At 36.0% G+C, this 20410-nt stretch overlaps 1 long non-coding RNA gene across 1 annotated transcript; it reads left to right on the top strand.

Moving 5' to 3' along the window:
* Positions 1–299: 299 nt before the first annotated feature.
* Positions 300–6247, top strand: LOC128983066 (uncharacterized). The gene is made up of 3 exons (XR_008489791.1): positions 300–588; positions 3784–3935; positions 6178–6247. It is a non-coding gene; the product is annotated as an uncharacterized LOC128983066 (long non-coding RNA).
* Positions 6248–20410: the final 14163 nt, after the last annotated feature.

The raw sequence follows: 20410 nt of genomic DNA, 5'->3' as shown, positions 1-20410 counted from the left end.
GTTATAAGGTATGAAACATTTTCAGTGTCACAACTTATAATGGTCAAATAGTGGCACAGCTTATAATTCCGAATCTGTTCTATAGCTTATAATCCTGATTTTGAGTCATACCTTATAATTCTGATTTTGGGGCATAGCTTATAATTGAGGAGAATGTTGCATTGTGGGAATGGCATCAGCTGCTCGCTTCAGTCAGGTCTACCATATATACGATATTTTATGGTAGAAGGATACGATAATTATTGTAATTGTAATTATTGACCGTCACCGTACTGACGACTGACAACGGCGATATGGTATTTTATAACCTAAACATTTATTTATTTAAATGTTATACACGATTTTTATACGAGAAATGGCAACAATTACATGCTGTATGACAATGAAAATGCAAGAAATATTTATAGTGAGAAGTTAAAAGATATGAAAATGAAGTGAAGTGAAGTTATCCTTCACTGGCATTGAAAATTAATGAATCTTGTCAATGGTCTGGCTGGTGTTGACAGAAGATAAAAGAGAGGAACAATGATTTTTAATAAATTGTAAACATCAAAAAATTCCAAAACTATATTGTGGTGTTGAAATCCAGTAAGTTTTAATCCAATCCTGTTCCTAAGCCTTGTTATTCAAAGTAACAAAATGCAGTAGGCTATTATTTGCTTGAGTGTTATTAATTAGGTTAAGTTAGTAGGTTGGTTGTAGGTACAGTTGCCTAGCCTACTTAAGCTTAAGTTAGCTGTGACTTAAGTTACAGATTTCCTGTGACAGGCATAAACAATTAACTTAATAAAAATATCAGTATATGTAGGCCTAACGGCTGCACTTAAGTTTACGTCCTACACACATTCGAATGAATATATCGAATGATTATCATTATATACGATATAGGCCTATATACGATATAAGTAGGCTATCAAGTTTGGTTATTAATGAAATAGCCTAATTGAAATATTGAATAATCTAATTGATATTTTTCATTAGAATGAGTGTAGGACGTAAACTAAAGTGCAGCCTATTCAACTAATGACTTAGGCCTACATTCATAAACAAGGTGTAGGTGTATTAACTTAAGATAGGAATTGTCTGTTTTTGAAGCAGCGTGCTTAGAAATATAGGCTAACTAACTTAGGTAAGTTACTGTTATTGATCTTTAGGCAAAATTACATGCAATCGATCTTGTCATGGATGCTTGAAATGCACAAGACAGTCATAAGTACAATAGTAAAACATGCTGACTAAAGCAAACATAAAAATAAGTGTTCATTCTACAAAATAAAATGAGAGTGGCTATTTTGGAAAAAAACTAAAAACATCATGCAAAATTGATGGAGCTGAAGTCTGCTTCAAAATATTCTTTAACCCTTTCCACTCGTATGTCGCCGCTACCGCGACATTCACATCTGACCGTTCCACTCGTATGTCGCGGCCGCCGCGACATTTTCAGCATCGGCTTTTTATTAATAAATCCTATTTATATAGTGTTTGCATGTTTTGAATTTGTGTTGAATACATACTTAATGATTTCCTTATTCTAGCTAGTTAGGGAATTTAATTTTTAAAATTTTACATTACAATATGTTTAGAGTATAAATATATGTGTATATATGCATACATGTGTATGTGTATATATCTATGTATATGTGTGCATAAAGAAGTGTTATTTTAGTTTGTTTTAGTGCTCAGTATGTTGATTTATGTGGGACAATTTTATTTCATTAATATTGAATGGACATTAATGCCAACCCAGCAGACGGTCGTGTGACCATTGTTGTATGTGCATGTATAAATTATCGCACCCATTTCATGTAGCCTACTGTACATAGTATGTATTCAATAAAGCACTTTTCTATTCTATTCTATATTCATTTTACATGTCTTTGGTAGCTTGAAAAATAATTGTAAGTTTATTTAGTCAGCTGTGGATTAAAGAATAGAGAAGTGTAGATAGTAACCATGACGACCAAAATCACCAAAAAATCTAAGTTTGAAAATGCATTTTTTCATTAAAAAAAAATACACCTAATCCTTCTTGTAATGGCTGATTTGAATTGGCAACTAGATAACTAATGTTGATAAAGTGTTTTACAAATCCTGAAAATGTGTTAACGTTTTTTAAAAAGCCTCCCAAAAAATATTTTGTACATTTTATTTTGCTTTTTTTTATATTATGACCACACAAAAAATATTTTATGGGTATATTTATTTTGATATTTTGTTTTACTTGTGTACAATTTTATGCTGAATAAGAATCAAGTCCTCAAGTACAACAAATAATTTATTTTAGTCAGTATATGTACACAAACTTAAAACATGTTTTTTTGCATGGCAATAAATGCAAGCGTATGGGACAACAAGGGGTCAACTAATCCGAGTGGAAAGGGTTAAGGCTGTAGAAGGGCCTTACTATCAACCATGCATATATCACATTCTTAAAACTACCTAAGCTAACATGCTGAGCTGAAAAAGGCAAGCAATTGAAAAGGTCAATACCTGTAGCTTCGAGGCCTAACTTAGTATGTAGCCTATATAAAAAATGGGTAGCCTAGGCCTATGGATGCTTGGATTTACTGATAGTAAGCATAGGCTATGTTCGAAATGGGTACACTTCCATATCTGTTGGCACAAACAACCGAATGAGTAATAATGATACCAAACGATATATCGAATAATCGATACCGTATATCGATCGATATTTTCATTCGGTTGTTTGTGCCAACAGATAACTTATGGAAGTGTAACCTTAGAAATGGTAAGCGTGATAATACTGAGCCAAAAGATTTAACTTGGGTAGGCCTATAGTTTCTTAACACGTTCGCGGCGGCACGTCAAATGGCGGACGTATCCCCAATGCGGCGCGGCCCTCAGCGTCGAACAAACCCGATTGCCACGTGTGATTGGCTTTCCAATTTCGGTCTGACGTATAGCAAATAACGTGCGAGGATGTCCTGTTTTACAACAAGAGTCGACGTAGTTCGCTAAACACCCACAGATAGCAGCACTGCTTGGAACGTAGCCGGTCCAATTGGAATTGTATTGCAAATGGAGAGAAAAAGACGGGACAAAAAATACATTTTTGAGATTGTCAGACGGGGATTTTACGGGAAAATTTACTACCAACCTACACCACAAAAAATACAGTATACTATTAAGCAGTGCTGTGTGAGGTTTCAAGTTTCTAGCTCTAATCCTGGCTTAAAAATAAATCATTTCGTACTGCATTGCAGCTTGGGAGCGATCGCACCCACCAGGATGGCATTAGGGTTCCGTATGGGAGCGATCGCTCCCATGCCGCCGCAAATGTGTTAACTGGGCTACGCTAACTTAAGTTATTTTTTATTGAACTATCAAATTAAAAATATTGATTAATAATTTATTTTTTAAAATACCGTATAAAAATAATAATTAATTATAAAACCCTAAAAATACATTTTTAAATTTGTCCCATAAGAATAACATTAGAAGCTACCTTCTTCTACTTTTTATTTGTTTATGTTTTGCGACCAACAAAAAGCTTAGTTTATATTTTACTCTATATATAGGTATAAATATATAGGCTATATTTATTATAAATCAAACTTGATAGCTTTATTTTATAGTACTAAGTTATTTTTTATTTTTATTTTTTTTTATTTATTTTTTTTTTGCATCTACGCCAGTGGCATTTTTCTAATGAAGTCAAACACTTTTAAGGGAAAGCGGTCCAAACCCATTAAAGTTTAGTTCTGTTTTTACTTTTAACAAGAAGTAGGCCTGAATGATGTACACTGCCTATTTTTGTTCCAGGTAAATTTTCTTGTAAAGCTTGGAGCATTGCAAATGTTTGGTGTTAATGTATGAGAGTACTTCACATGTAAACAATATTGATGAAGTTGTCTGCTTATTTGGGGCCAAATAAGGAGAGAAATTTTCTTGGAAAAGAATCAAAAGCAATAAAGGTAAGTAAGTTTGGCTAAGCTATCAATATGACTAAGAAGCATTTTCAGTCCTTGTTTAACATTAACTTATGATGTGCTGTGGCGGTTAAGTTTTTATATTTGGAAAAAAAGACACTTTAATCAACTTACAGCACTGTTCAAGTTTCAGAGTTACCTATGGTGACAGAATAATACAAGGCATGTTATTTAAGAAAGTACTGTTTTTAAATTTCTCCGTTTCAGTGCTGCGATTGGCATTCAACTAAAAAGGTTGGTTCTATGATATGCAAAGGCATTAAAAGTTGATTAAAGTTGCATTAAGTTGGTGAGTCGAAGGCTCAGTCGGTAGCGTCGCGGACTTCGGGCCCAAGGCAGTAGTGTCGTGGGTTCGGATCCTGGTCACTGCCACTAACTTTTATCAGTACAGTTCACCTTTGTACTGTACCGGCTCACCCCTTGCTTTGCTGGATACGTTCCACGCACAGATCTGTAGTCTTTGTGGACGGGCAAATGCAAGGTTAAAAGAGGCCACAAACCTCTTAAAAAAAAAGTTATAAGATTTACCAACAGGATAAAGCACTATTATTTTTTTCATTTATGAAAACAGCTAATTTGAACTAAGCAGAAACAAAAAACTGTGATACACAATGATAACTGTCTGTTTACAGTTATGTTTATGTTTTTAATTTCACGAATAATTTGTGATCTTTTGTGAATCTTTAATAGGCTAATTAATTTTTTTCTTTTGTTTGGGTGAAGTGGTAGAACATTATGGCTATGGTAGATGTGTAATACTATAGTCATAGACAATAGAGTAAATATAGACGGTCAAAGAAAGGTTTTGCGATCTGCCGCTTGAGCGTTTTTGCCGTTCGATATCAGTTATCGGTATTCAATTCAGTGTCGTCGTCGACTACTCGCCAGCTGTTACCAGCACTACCACTCTTGCAAACGAAATGATTACTATTTGCTATTGTTGTCTTCTGCAATCGCGTCAAAATCATGAACATCTTCCGCGGCTGTGTAGACATCATCATTGAATGCCGTGGTCACAAAACGTCATCGTCGTCCACGATTGCGGCAAAATTGTGAACATCTTCAGCGGCCGTATATACAATCGCCTTGCGCGATCGCAGAAAAGACGTGATCATTTTTCCCGTGGTCACGAAAACGTCGTCTAGCACAGTCGCGGTTTAAGAACATCTCCCGCGGTCGTGTAGACACATCATCGTCTTGCGCCGTCATGGAAACTTGATCGTTGTCTAGCGCGATCGAGGTAAAATCATGAAATTTACCGACTTTGATATGAAAATAAAGACTAAATCCCAACTTTTCAAGACCATTTTGAAATTCAATACTAAGTTAATACGCGACTTTCCCGTTTTCCCCGACTACTAGACATCCTGGTTAAATTTTATTTTGACCTTGCAAATATAAAACAAAACCTTCCAATAAACCACTTCCTAAAATTATGGATTAATAAAGAAAAACTTTGAATCAATGTAATGAAACTACAAAAGTATAACAAATATATGTTTAAAAAAAATACAATAAAAGATGGCATTTAAATTAATTTATTGCTTATTATTAAATAAGTCAGTAAACTCGAATTCCAGGGGATTCCTCCAAAGTTGGCAACACTACTCCCAACTACCAATTTGTTATAGAAACGGTCGCTAGCGCTTGATGCTGCAGCGGTGTGCACTGTAACTACACATTACCCTGGCGGTCGGCGCCGGAATATATGCTAACCGCAGCACAGCTGGCCACTCTACTCCTGCCCAGTATGGTCAGACCAACTAGCATATGATTTTATATGATGAAGCCGTACTTGGGCTACCGCTGTATGGTTTCATCATGACATGTATTTCAATCATTTACTGGGTTATAATTTGTATGTATTTGAATGGATACATTTAATACTTAATTGATAAAAGACTATGAAAACCGTTTAGTGCTCTATGGTGTTCTATAATGCTATGGTGGACACAAGAGCGTAATCTGATTTGGTTCTACAGTACTTTACTTTACTTTAATTTTAATAGTAGCCTGCTGTTAGCAGGTTTGTGCTGTGCTGGGCAAGTGTGTGCAATATCCATGGAAAAATTATGTTGAATCCTCTCACCTTGTGCAAGGATCCTTTAAGTCAATCTCAATTTCTCTTGCAGCAAAGTCCAGGACAAATTAACCACCAAGTTAACAAGACACCCCTTTCTCTATTTAGTTCTGATTACAATTTTGAGTTATTGTTTATTTGTTTCAGGATAGCATGACAGAAGAATGCAGAAGGGTTGCTCAGCTATTAACTTTGCCTTATAATCTTTATTTTTTTCAATTGTGTTGTAAGAAGTATTTTTTAAACAGTAAAACTTTCTCCAATTTATAGACTACCTATTATGATTCATTGTTGTGTTTTATTAAGGTCCCTACCCTTTTCTAAAAAATATTTTATAAACCAAAATGTTTAATGCTGTTCGCCTATTATTCTTTATGAAACATTAAAATACACTCCATTATTGAGCCTAATCATATTGATTTTCAACTTAAAAAAAAGTAAGTAACACAACCAAGACCAGTCCTTAAATAAAAGTACTTAATAATTATCCCAGTAAGACATAATGGATTTCCAAATTCCTCCCTAGGAGTTAATCTGCATCCGGACAACCAAATTTTTAAGATTATTATATTTAAAGAATAGGCTTGCTAATTCAAATATTATGTTCATTTATAACTTTTTTCTCATTATATATAAATAAAATTGATTAAAATATGTGAATGCGACTATTATTACTGGGGGGGAGGGGGCGCCACAACCACGTTTGCTCCGGGCGCTGCCAACCCTAGGGATAGCCCTGATATTTACCTTAGGCCCCATTTATGCTCAAGTTTGGGTTGCAACTAAGGCTTGGTGTGTCGCCCAAAACAAGCGACAAGCAAAATTTAAATTTCATTCTTTTGTACCGAATGTGATGCAATATAAACAGCAAATTAGAAACGCAAATCCAGTCAGCTGATTAGACATAGGCGACTTACCCAACGGCCCTACGACGTGGTGGGGAAAGCTTCTAGCCAAGGGTCTGTCTCAGTGACCAGTGTGTCTCCAACCTTCCTATGCGTGGGGTGAGTTGTTAAGTGGAGTCGTGCAAATCAATTCGTAGTTTGCAGTGTTAGTTGGCAAAAATTTAATTTTCAACAAACCCTAAAGCCTATATCCTGCAGGGATATAATTGCCACGTGTTTGGAATTAAATTAAGTTAGGAAAAACTCGTTTCATCCTCACCAACTTATACGTACCGCTCCCGAAATTTCACGTCTTAGTTCAACCAAAATTCAATTTGTCCGTATTTTGGAAAAAACTCATCCGTATTCTCTCAAGTGTTTTGTGTCTGACGTCCAATTGTAAGTAACTATATATTATTTATTGTATTAGTGTTATAATTACTCTTTGTGGGTCGTACAATCCGTTACATTTTATGTTATGTTTTGTCATTTCCTGTTCTTGAGCACATGTTTTCAGATTCAGATACTAATAAGTACATTTTGTATCCATTTTGATCTAATTAATTGGTATTGATACATAGTCGTAGATATTATCATTATTCTAAAAAATAAATAAATATTCAATTATTTGTGATAAAATTAACGTAATTTGATTAAAATGTTTGTATTATAATCGTCATTGCAAACACGTTGTTCCCATAACACAGTATTATTCCAAACAAAAGGTTGCAAGAGTATAATTGCCAATGGTGAAATTAATTTGAAAATTTAATACACTTGGAAGGGCTGCAGGTTCGATTCTGGCTTGGGATTGTAGTTAGTGGGAGTGTATTCCAATATAGACGTATCCGCCATAACACTCTTTAGCTATAAATAATAAATAATCTTTCATACCATTGCCTTGAGTTATGTACAGTTATACTGTGTAACAAATTGGACAACGAGATCTACACTTCAATTTTATAGTCTTTCAGGGTGGCTAGTGACCTGGAAAACCTGGAAATGTCAGGGAATATTAAATATCTGGAAAAGTCAGGGAATTTTGTCATAAGTCAGGGAAAATTGTAAAATGTTTAAAATAATTGTTAGTGAAGGTCGATCTGGTGAGAGTACGTATGCAGTGTCGGGGAAAACTATAAAAATATGTTTGTACGAAAAAATTTTGTGTTTTTGTACAAATTAAATTTTGTTATAAACTGAGTATCATCTTATCAAACTCTGTTTAATTTTATTAAAGCAAGCTGCAAAGTTTGAATATAAGCTACAAGCCTGTATCTATAGATTTTATGTATTTTTTTCATGTCAACAAACATAGATATTCTTCAGATAAAGATTAGTCCTTTTGAAGATTTAGTTAGTATTAAAATTGTAATTTTGAATTTGTCGATCAGGGAATGTTTAAAAAAATCATGGAATCGTCAGGGAAAAGTCGGGAATTTTTCAATGTGATTTCACTAGCCGTCTTTGGATTTTGTGAGTGTTGGATCGTCTCAAACATTAAAATTTCACACCTTAATGTCACTGTCGCGGCTATATTGTAACCGCGCCAATCACTTCTTCTACCGAGAGGTTCAATATATAGTAGTGATAACATTAATGGCAAATATATTAGGGTAAAAAGTCCATACATTTCATACACATCACCTTTTGTCATCGTTATATTATAATTATATTCTCCACTGAAGTTATTTTTAAATATATGGAATTGTGATTTATTTGCTGATTATTGCATTATTGATTATTGATTATTGCTAATTATTGCTGATTATACCTTTGGTATTTCAATCCTAGCATAAATAGCCTATAGTTCTTTCAAAGAGTCGTGATTATAACCAATAAGAATCCACTACAAAAGATACACCTTGGGTGCAACACTAAGTTAAGTGTGGTAGTGTGCAAGGTTAGTGTAGTCTTAAGATTGTTTTCAGCCTTGGAAGAACTAAACACTACCAAGAACGTCCCCTAAGGACTTCTGGGGGGAATTTTATTCCACATGGCCCACTAAATTTTTATTTAACATCAAGCTTCCACTGCCAACGCTCTGTTGTAATATTTTTGTTCACTTAGTTCTTCCAACCCAGGGGCAACCAATTTGTAAAGAACCAGTCAGTCGAGAGGTATTTGAGAGTATTTACCAGTAAAAATATATTTGAATATTTATATTTAAATATGTTGTTAGAAATCCGTTTTCTTCTTTACACTTTTACTTAGTACTGAATCACTTGATCAATACAAATAAAATCTTAAATGAACTTATTACTTATTCCTTATTACATTATGACTATTTTGGTAACTAAGTGCCTTCTTGTGTCAAGTTTTGCTAATGACGTAGAGTTCAGTATGGATTTTAGAATTTTAGTACTGTTTATAAATACTTGGATATATCATTTTTGATATTACAGAAATTACATCAATGGACAAAACTATTGTCAAACGTATGTTTCCGATCTTTGGGAAGAATATTTTAATTTTTCTTGCAATAAAAAATCATGCTTGGGTTACTTTTTAACAGAAATGTTGCATTAACTTTTGAAACATAATTTTTACAGGAATGGGGGTTGCACTATTTTGTGTAGAATTATAAGGACCTTTACTGACAAATTTCAATCAAAATTGTTTGGTTTTTTTTTCAAACAAACAAACAAAACCAAACTTGCTGACAATCAAAATGAAATTTTTAATATAGAAGGAAAAGTAATTTAAAACAATACAAAATAACATCAAGCTATAATAATGGAGTAATTGGAACTGTTTTAAATTTACAATTCAGAATGTGTATTGTCATCGCAGTTCATTTGACAAAAATGAAATTGAAGCAAGACAGAAATTTCCATCAATAGCTTCAAGGTCAAGCTATCCGCTTTTGCACCGACAATCGTCTGCTCCTTAACACATCGGTCTGCTATGTCACAACACTGCAACCACTGCGACAGTTTGTGGTTGGGTGATAACTACCCTAACCATGTGGTCTTTCATTTGATATATCACAAGGGGTACCTTGCTATTAAGTTCCGGGGAGGGGGGGGGGAATATCTCGCAAATTTATGAACCGATTTTCAATTTTTTATCATCAAACATTTTTTTTCATGCTCTTTCATTTGATATGTCACAAGGGGTAGCTTGGTATTTAAAAAAATTAAGTTGGTGGCAGGGGGAAAGGGGGGGAATGTGAATGTAACGTTGAATTCAAAACAATTGGGCCCCCTACGTCAATAGATGATTCTGGCAAACTGCATATTTCTATCTATTGCGGTTTTTACATAAATAAAGATGCAAGTTAAAAAAAAAACCCTGTATATCTATGAATTTATACAGCTTATATATATATAAGTTTTTAGGCATATGCCTAACTACCACCACGTGAGCACGCAACATGCAGCTGTCCGTGTGAAAAGCATGAATTTTCTAAATTTAAGCCGACCATAGTCAGAGATTGCCCTAGTCCTTTATAATAATGGTAATTGCAAAAGCAAGACACAAAGGAAATTGTAGTTGCTTAAATTCAGAGGGTAATTCGAATGAAATTATCAGTATTCTTGGGATTAAGACTATTTTTCTCCTTTAAACTTACAACTGATAATAATGACTAAAGGTATGGACGCACCAGATTTGCCATCAAGCATCGACATTCTTTTTGACGTATATTTCTGGTTATGCACAAAATGTGTACCAGTACATTTATGGGAGTTAAATTTTGTGTTTTCGAGTTCGTTTGGCTTTTCTACCCACTCGATTTTGATAATTTTGGTCTTCAAATAAAGCTATGCAAGCACATATTTGTCATCAAGCATCATCATTAATTTATCTAATGTACTACTCAACGAAAAAATATAAATTTTATTTTTTACTTCAATTAAAAATGTATTCCAGCAGTAATTACATTGCCCTATATGTTTTGGTCTTAAAACCTTAGTGAAATACGTAAATTTGAGCTATCCTTATATATAATACGTGAAGGCGATTTCTACAAAACACTACTCCTCCGTTAATAATGGACGGATTTTTACAAACGACGTGTCAAAATAAAGTATTATTTGTTTAGACGCCCCCTTTCACCAATTCCTGTAATAAAAATCCTCGGGCTTTGCCCCACAGGCCATCAAAGTTGGAGTTTCTCCCATAAGATTAACATGGGGGAATCTAAATATTTAATTGGAAACTTTGTCCCCACTAATTTGAGAGAACGGCTGGGCGTAGAAACTTGGTAGAGGTGTCCAAAGAAAGATCTTGGTCTGTAGATGAGTTATCAAAAATAAAACTATGGTAAGACTATGTCCCAGAAGCCTTTAAAGATCCCTCCACAGAGTTGTTTACATTTTGGCCATGTAAATAATACTTTTTAATAAAACAGCTGTTCATTTTTACTTTCTCCCCCTATACCATAGTATATGGAGAAAGTATTGTTTTCGTCAAAATTTTTGAGTTTGAGTTTTGAGTGGATATATTCGTTTTTGGTCCCCCTGGACCCAAAACAGTGGTTTTCGAAGTGATGTCTGTGTGTCTGGATGTGTACAGAGCTAGGGACTACACCTGTGGTCCGATTTCGATGACATTTGGTATGTAAGTTCTAATCCATGGTATCTCCAGGCGTTTTATCATTTTTTTTGAAATTTTCATTTTTAATGGAGATTTTCCGATTAAAAAAACCGGAAAAATAGGATTTTCTCAAAAATGGCCCGAACGATTATGAAGAAAATTTAGTTTGTTGTAGCCCTTAAAATTCTGAAGAAAATGGTACAAATCCCATTTCTGTAAAAATTACGGTTCAAAAGTTATTGAAAATTATGTTATTTTCCCATAAAAGCTCCATAAAATAACGGAAGAAATTGATTTTCTAAAAAATGGCCCAAACGATTTTGATAAAAATTTAGTATGTTATAGTCCTTTAAATTCTGAACAAAATTGTACAAATCCTATTTCCGTATATTTACTCTCACCGCTTACACATGATAATCGACACACATGTATTTGTTGACAAACTTATGGGAGAAAGTATGTGTCAGAATGCTGATACCGTTTATTAAATTGTATTTCAAACAAAACACATTTATTGGGATCTACTGAATTCTACCAAGTAAGTATTTGCAAGTTATTTTCTGATTTTTAAATTGATTTTCTTCTTTTATCATGTCATGCTTTGCAATATAACGTTTCATTACGAAATCAGAGGAAAATCCTTTTATCACATAAATTTTTAAATTATTTCTCATTGAACTATCTTATATATTGTACGGATTGTGTGGGTGGCGTGAAATTGTAGACCCAAAGGTAATTTCATTCCAGAGGAGGAGTGATAAACTGTCAGTGGATAAAAATTGCATTTATGGGACAGTAGAGTGGTCCATAGCTAAGAAATTGCAAGGTAAAGTCATCCTGATATTGCATGAAGAGTAATACTACTTTCTGGCTCCCTGTATTACCATTTAAAGAAACTAACCAACGATTTATCGACGTTATTATCCTTGTGTGCCATGGTGGCACCTTAACGCGCTCCCATAAAAATATACTTTACAACCATAATCAGGTGTCATATCTCACCATTGCACTTTCTTATTTAAAACTCACAGTTCTAATTTTCCATAGAGAGGAAGGAAAGCTTGTTAAATTTAACTTTAATCTCAAAGGTGAACACCTGCTAGATAACTCTAAATTTAAACACAGAATTCTGACTGTAAATTTTAAATCTCGGTTTTTGTGTCTACTGTAGTTCTTGTCCTGTGACACTGACCGCTGTGACGGGTAGTCACCAAAAATTATTTTCTAAATTTTGGGATTATATTTCAAAAGTAAAAGACCTGGTAAATGGATTTCACAATGCATATACCAGTGTCAGAACATTGGCATTTAGTAGACAGAATTCTTGATGACACGTAGCTTGCTCAATCGACCGACCCACAAAAACCGTAGACTTAGCAATTGTACTTTGGAGAGACTGAGGTCGGAGTTGACCGAAAGGAAGACACTTGGCCCCAGACTGTCAAAGGGGACACTTCGCCGGTCTCCGGGCTTTTGGTAAGGCAATTTCTTTATTAATATTTAACTTTATAATTTTTGTGATTGTCCAGGCTAACTTAACTTTTTAAAGTCAGTGATTGATTGATGTTAATTGTAATAATTTTTATAATAATTGATTTCATTTATAATTTGTGTGAATAAATATACTGACTATTAAATTCCTGTTTGAATATATTAACGTGTCAAAAAGAATTACAATTATTAGAGTTTGATATATAAATTTCATTTGCTTAGGCCTACTTAAATAAAAGGAGCCTGTAATTATTTTATCATCCATTTTTATTATTGTCTTTATTATTATCTTTATCATATTGTCCATCCACTTTATTTGAATAATGATTAAACATTCTTTTACCTCTCACTAAAGAATTCTTATTATTTAAATCGATCCCGGTTACGCCCCCGGTCACAATTCCAATCGTGGCAAATGGTGGAGACAGCCGTGTCTTAAGTTTTTACTTAAGAATAGTTCTTTTGTGTGTACATCAGTAATTTCTTTTGTTTGAGTTACATCTTATATGTCTATAATTGTTAGGCCTTTGTTATTATTACCTGGACAATCTTTGTATGTTTTTGTGCATGCTAGAAAGTAAGTAATTTCTATTTAATGTTGTGTTTTATAAAAGTATTATCTATTTTTGATTTTGGGCGCATGATAAGCGATTTAAGCCGTTTGATATACCCTCGTTGAGAATAAATAGCTTGACGACAGTGAGCTGCAGCTCATGCTTAATTCTCGTTGTTAGGCCTCTGTATTAATCTAGTTTTAAAGTTTTTAGCCACTCTTTCGTTTTATACGTCTTTTACCAGGTATTAGGGCTCAATTATTATTACTATTATTAGCTTATTTACACTAATATTTTTGTTTTGTATTATTGAAGATTGCTTATCCGTTTTATTTAAATGACGATTGATAACATTAACGCTGTCTAAAGTTGAATTTTATATCTGTTTATGTCTTTTATTTTGTACCTATTGATAGGATGCGATATGCTTCTATAGCGAGTTAAAAATTAGTAGGTAATGTGTTTCTTTAACGTAGGAATGTGTGGATTGATTTTGTTACATTAGCTCTGTGAATTATATTATTAAGATAATTTTTTCATGTCATATAACAAAACTATGTGTAATGGCGAGTAATGGACGCACTAAGTTTATCAGACATTAAAAGCTGTAATAGAAAGGAGGTATTAAACTGGTATAAAAATTTAGGGCTAACTTATCCGGTAGACGCTGATCTAGACTATTTAAGAGGAAATCTTAGATTGTTAAAACTGAAGCACGATCAAGATTCCAAACTTACTTTGTATAGTTCACCAAGTGAGTTTCAAACTTATGATTCAGTTAATGAGTATCATAATGAGATAACTTTAGATAATAGACAACTTCCATCTACCGCTAACCCCGCCCCCGTATATCAAAATACCGACATTCAGACCTTAGGTGCCGGCTCGGGATCGCATACCGTCGACCAGACCAACAGTTCACTTCATACGCTTGAACCTTCAGAAGCCGTCACTATGAATAGGGAAAAATCTCCTTTTTATCAACCTGGAAATTTCACGGGGAAAGCTGGTCAGGATATTAACATATTTTTCAACAAATTTGAGCGTGCATCCAAGATAAACGCATGGGATGATAATAAAAAGGTCTTATATCTTCCCATGTATCTGGAAAACGCTGCACTAAGTTTTTTTGAAAATATTGAAGTTAAAAACCCCCAGGCTACCTATGAAGCTTACAAAACTGCTTTCTTATCGAATTTTGCACCGGTTGAAAGCAAAGAACTGCTTATGCTAGAGCTAAACTCACGAGTCCAACAACCTAATGAAACGGTAGCAGAATATACTGCTGACGTTGAAAAACTCTGCCGGCTGGTCGACTCGACAATGGACGAGTCCAAAATCTGCGGTCATATTCTAAAGGGGTTAAATCCTGCGATGTTACAGCAAATTTCTATTTTGGATAATACCACTCTAGGATTGTTAAAGGCGAACATTGCTAAATTTGAGCATGGTAATTACTTGTTAAGGCGTAGATTTGGGGTATTGGAGCCTAAGCAGTCCAATCATGCTGATATTGAAGCAAAATTAAATTCTCTTACTGAAATGGTGCACGAGATACATGTTTCTGCTAAAACCGACAGAGTTGAACGCTATGGTAAAGATAGAGTCGACGACAGATCCTTAGACGACAGCAGGCGATCTCGTAGGGATATCTCGCCCTATACTCCACATAGCTCTCGTAGTTTACCACGTCATGAAGAAAATAGGTCGTCTAGTTCCCAAAAGTATCACCGATCACCTGCCAGATCACCATACCGCGAGGAGAATAGGAGACCAAGTTATCGCCATTCCCCCGCCCGAACTAGCTATAATAATCAAGATGAAAGAGGACGTAGTCCTTACCGATCTGAAAGCCCTTACCACAAATCAAGGTCTTATCCTCAGCTTAATTCGTATAGTGATCGTGACCGATACCCCCGCAGGGAAAATGTTCATTATGGGGGTCGACCTGGTAAACAGGTGCATTTCTCTAACTTCCCCAGTCAACCTTGTAGGAATTGTCATAACATGGGACATTTCACTGTTGACTGTCGTGCCCCTCGTTATCAAAAAAACTAATTAGGCCAGGGGATAATGAACCTCCCCCTGCTGGCCAAATACCTCGGAAGTTTAACGACAGTGTACATAGCATAGATAATGATGAGTGTAACATTTACAATCCATGCGTGCAAAAGCAATATCAGCAAAAGCATGTAAGGTTCCTTTCTGACTTTACAAAACAAATGAAAGCGGAAAGTGTTTGCAGCTCAGTTGTTACTCGGGGAATCAAGAAAAGATATCCTTTGCACGTGAACGGATTAATGGAGGGCGGTGAAGTAGCTATACTCTTAGATTCTGGAGCTAATATTTCATGTGTAAATAGCAAGGAGCTCAGGGAATCAAAATATATTATCAAGCCAACTAACGCACTCCTCACTACGGCGGGGAAAACCCATTAAAATGTGTTAGGTGAAGCAGAAGTGGAATTTCGCATAGACTCTAAGTGTTTTGTACATAATGTGTTTGTAGTAGAGGAACTAAATTGTTCTTTACTGCTAGGAAATGATTTCTTGTCTCAGTATTGTACAGTACTCGATTATGATAAGCGAACAGTTACGTTCTCGTGCCAGGGTCAACGTACAGATTTGCCGATGCTAGGTAACTGGACACGCACTTCAGCGCGCAATGATGAGTCAGCCGCTACACGTAGTGCCCCAGTACAAATAGTCTCAGTCGATTTATTCGATGCTCCCCAAAACTTTACACTAGATGCATCCAACGTGACTCATACTTTGGAATCACTTTTCCACGAGCCCCAAAACGTGACTTTAAGCCCTATTTTTAATGGTATCTCTGATGTTGTAGAATCTGATATTTTAACGATAGTACCTAAATCGGACTCTCTACTTCCTACCTTCTCAGGAAGTATAACTGATAGTGGCGGGAACAAAATAGATATAAACCCACAGTTAACGCCTTCTCAATTCAAATTAGCACAGGAGCTAATAAATTCTTACAGGGACGTGTTTGCTAAGGACGATACAGACTTAGAGGAAGCCAATATTCCCCCGTACGAGATAACAGTTAAGTCCGATGAACCTGTAGCCCTACCTCCCTATCGGTTAGGCCCCAAAGAAAGGGAGGAATTAGATAGACAGGTGGACGGTTTATTAGAAGCTGGTGTTATTGAACACTGTCAGAGCCAGTATGCGGCACCTACTTTCATGGTGAAGAAACCTGGGGGAAGTTTCGTTTAGTACATTATTATAAGAAAATTAACGAACTAATAGTGGATGACAAATATCCTCTCCCCCGGATGGATACTATCCTTGAGACCTTGGAAGGTGCGTCATTCTATTCTCAAATGGACGTAAATCAGGCATTTTTTCAACAGCCAATAGCCCCCGAGCATAGGGATTATACAACTTTCATAACCCACAAGGGGTTGTATCGCTATACTCGTCTCCCTCAGGGAATGAAAACTAGTCCAAATGCTTTCCAGCGATCAATGAACAGGGTTTTTGCGGGATTGCTGTATCACGGAATAGTATTATACATTGACGACTTGGTCGTGTATGGTAACACTTTTGACTCGCAGCTTAAGAGTTTAGAAGAGACATTCAAAAGACTTAGGACCGCTCGTTTGAAGCTTAAGGCATCTAAATGTCATTTTTTCTACACTAAAATTGAAATATTGGGGCATGAAGTACAGCCCAATGGTATAAGGCCCCTCCAGGAAAATATTCGGGCTATACAGGATTTTCCCCGTCCCCGTAAAGTCAAAGACGTGCGGAGTTTTCTGGGTACTGCGTCATACTATAGGAAATTCATCCCCAAGTACAGTGAAATTGCTCATCCGTTAACGCAGTTAACCAAGAAGGAGCACTGCGATTCGCGTAGCTTACCATGGTCAGAAGAGCATGAAACGGCCTTTAAGGCGTTAAAGGATGCGTTGACTACTCCACCCTTACTAGCTCATTTTAGTGACAACCTTGACACAGTGGTTATGTGTGACGCAAGTCGAGTAGGAGTCGGTGGAGTGCTGTGTCAGTACCAAGTGGACGGAACATTGCGACCCGTTGCTTACGTCAGCAGAACGTTGAAGAATACGGAGAATCGTTGGACTGTGTCTGAATTAGAACTTTTAAGTGTAGTGTTTGTAGTAAATTATTTCCGTTCGTTGTTACTAGGTAGACATTTTACTATTTACAACGACCACGCTAGTCTTCAGTATTACAAGAACATTAAAAATTTGAGTTCTAGGCTAAATCGGTTGGCTATGAAACTGATTGACTTTGATTTCACGATAACACATAGGCCTGGTGCGGTAATGAGGGTCCCGGATGGACTGAGCAGGAACCCGATCAACGTGGAAATAGACAATGAAGCAGTTGCTGAGGAGATGCTGATAAACCTGGTCACTCAAGTTAACATAAACAAACTCCAGTTAGAAGACGAGTATCTCTTAAGCATTCGTAATGCTCTTCACAATCCTGTAGGAGCACGTGGGAAGATTAGGAGAGCCTCTAGAATGTATGTCTTAAAAGACGATATTCTTTACTACAAATCCTACTTTAGGAATGGGAACAAACTTTTGCTAGCCGTCCCAACTGCTCTAGTAAAAGATATACTAAATGCATTCCATGATAGCTTATCTTCTGGTGCACATTCGGGAATAACAAAGACAGCGTACAAAATAGGAATGCGATACCATTGGCCGACAATGAATAAAGACATCGCTACCTACGTCCGATCCTGTTTAGATTGTCAACTTAGGAAAGCCGACAAGCGAAAGCCTGCAGGTTTAATGCAGCCTATAAACCCTCCTTCTACGATCCCGTTTATGAAGATACAGATAGATTATCTCGGTCCCCTTCCTAGATCCAACAAGAAACAATATATAGTTGTGGCAACGGATGTTACCACAAGATACGGAGTCACCAAAGCCGTGGAGAAAGCAGACGCAAAAACTACAGTAAGATTCATATTGGAAACAATACTACCAAGATTCGGGTGTGTTCAAGAGGTCCAGACTGATCGAGGGACACACTTCACTGCGGACATCTTGAAACAGCTTCTCGACGCCCTAGGAATCCAGCATAAGAAGAGTTCGGCATATCGACCACAGTCACAGGGTCTCACGGAGCGCTTCAACGGGACACTGTTGGACATGCTTCATTTCTACTCTAACAGCCAGCATACCAACTGGAGCAAGTTTGTGGACAATGTGACATTTGCCTACAACACGTCAGTACAGGAATCCACCGGACACTCACCATTCTATCTGCTGCACGCCTATGAGCCTCTTCATCCCATCGATTTGGCCATCCTCCCAACAATCCCGGACAACGACATCTTAGAAGCAGTCAAGAGAATCCACGATGTGCAAGAGAAAATCCCAGACATCCTCCACAAAGCCCAGCAGCGCCAGAAGACCCGTCATGATGCAGGACACACACCACGGCATTACGATCCGGGTGACAAGATACTTCTAGCAACTCCCCACTCTGGCGAAGGATCAAAGAAGTTGGCCCCCTCCTATCGTGGACCATTTGAAGTGAGGAAGAAGCTCTCGGACCTCAACTACGAGATTCATCTTCAAAAGGCGGGAAAATGGACAACAGACGTAGTCCATGTAAATAGGATGAAACCATTCTATGATAGAAGAGAGTAGTTGTAGAGTATTATAGTTATATAAATAAAGTAGGGATTATTATTTGGCGTAAATAAATTATTGTACTTGGATTTTTTACTTAGGTAGTGTAGTAAATGTAATACGTGGAATTAAAATTTTTATGTTATACTATAATGCAAATCTCCTAAAAAAAAAGTTACTAGGTAGTATAAAAAGGGTTATTTAATTGAAGGTAGATTTAGGTGTAATACATTGTAATCTAATAGGTTAACAATCCACACATTTATTCATTAATTAGAACATTACTTAAGTTTTTGCCCTACTATCATACAATCACTGATCTTTATGAGTAGGAAAATTACAACTGCAACATTTATAATTGGCATATGATTTGATCTCTTTTTACTTTTGAAACTGTTGCTAATAATTAATTATTTTTTTGTTCGCCTTGCCATAAACCCATAAACAAATTAAAAAAAAAAAACTCTCTTTATATTTCATAACATACATACAACCACTAACACATGTTGTTTCTTTTCTGTTTACATATATCCATGGGAGCTGAGATGCCAACTAGAGTCAACAACCCATCGCTGAGTTGCACATAGTCCGCAAGGTCGCCACCACACCCGACTCTAGTCCACTATCTTCGCTGACGCCACCAGTCTTGGCCACAACCTAGTCCACAGCCGCTCTACATCTCTACCGTCTTCTCATCAACACCAATTAAGAATCTAAATTTGACATTGTTAATTTTCAATTGCACAGGTTCCTTTTAACAGACATGGGGACCATGTCTAACTAGGTGGGGGTAATGTGACGGGTAGTCACCAAAAATTATTTTCTAAATTTTGGGATTATATTTCAAAAGTAAAAGACCTGATTTCACAATGCATATACCAGTGTCAGAACATTGGCATTTAGTAGACAGAATTCTTGATGACACGTAGCTTGCTCAATCGACCGACCCACAAAAACCGTAGACTTAGCAATTGTACTTTGGAGAGACTGAGGTTGGAGTTGACCGAAAGGAAGACACTTGGCCCCAGACTGTCAAAGGGGACACTTCGCCGGTCTCCGGGCTTTTGGTAAGGCGATTTCTTTATTAATATTTAACTTTATAATTTTTGTGATTGTCCAGGCTAACTTAACTTTTTAAAGTCAGTGATTGATTGATGTTAATTGTAATAATTTTTATAATAATTGATTTCATTTATAATTTGTGTGAATAAATATACTGACTATTAAAGTCCTGTTTGAATATATTAACGTGTCAAAAAGAATTATAATTATTAGAGTTT

This window comes from Macrosteles quadrilineatus, unplaced genomic scaffold (genome assembly GCF_028750875.1).
Source record: "Macrosteles quadrilineatus isolate MER2022 unplaced genomic scaffold, UCM_ALF_1.0 Scaffold_1__1_contigs__length_201487025, whole genome shotgun sequence".
NCBI classification, from domain to species: Eukaryota; Metazoa; Arthropoda; class Insecta; order Hemiptera; family Cicadellidae; genus Macrosteles; species Macrosteles quadrilineatus.
Note: the sequence above shows the minus strand (reverse complement) of the source record. Positions and strands in the feature narration are given on the sequence as shown.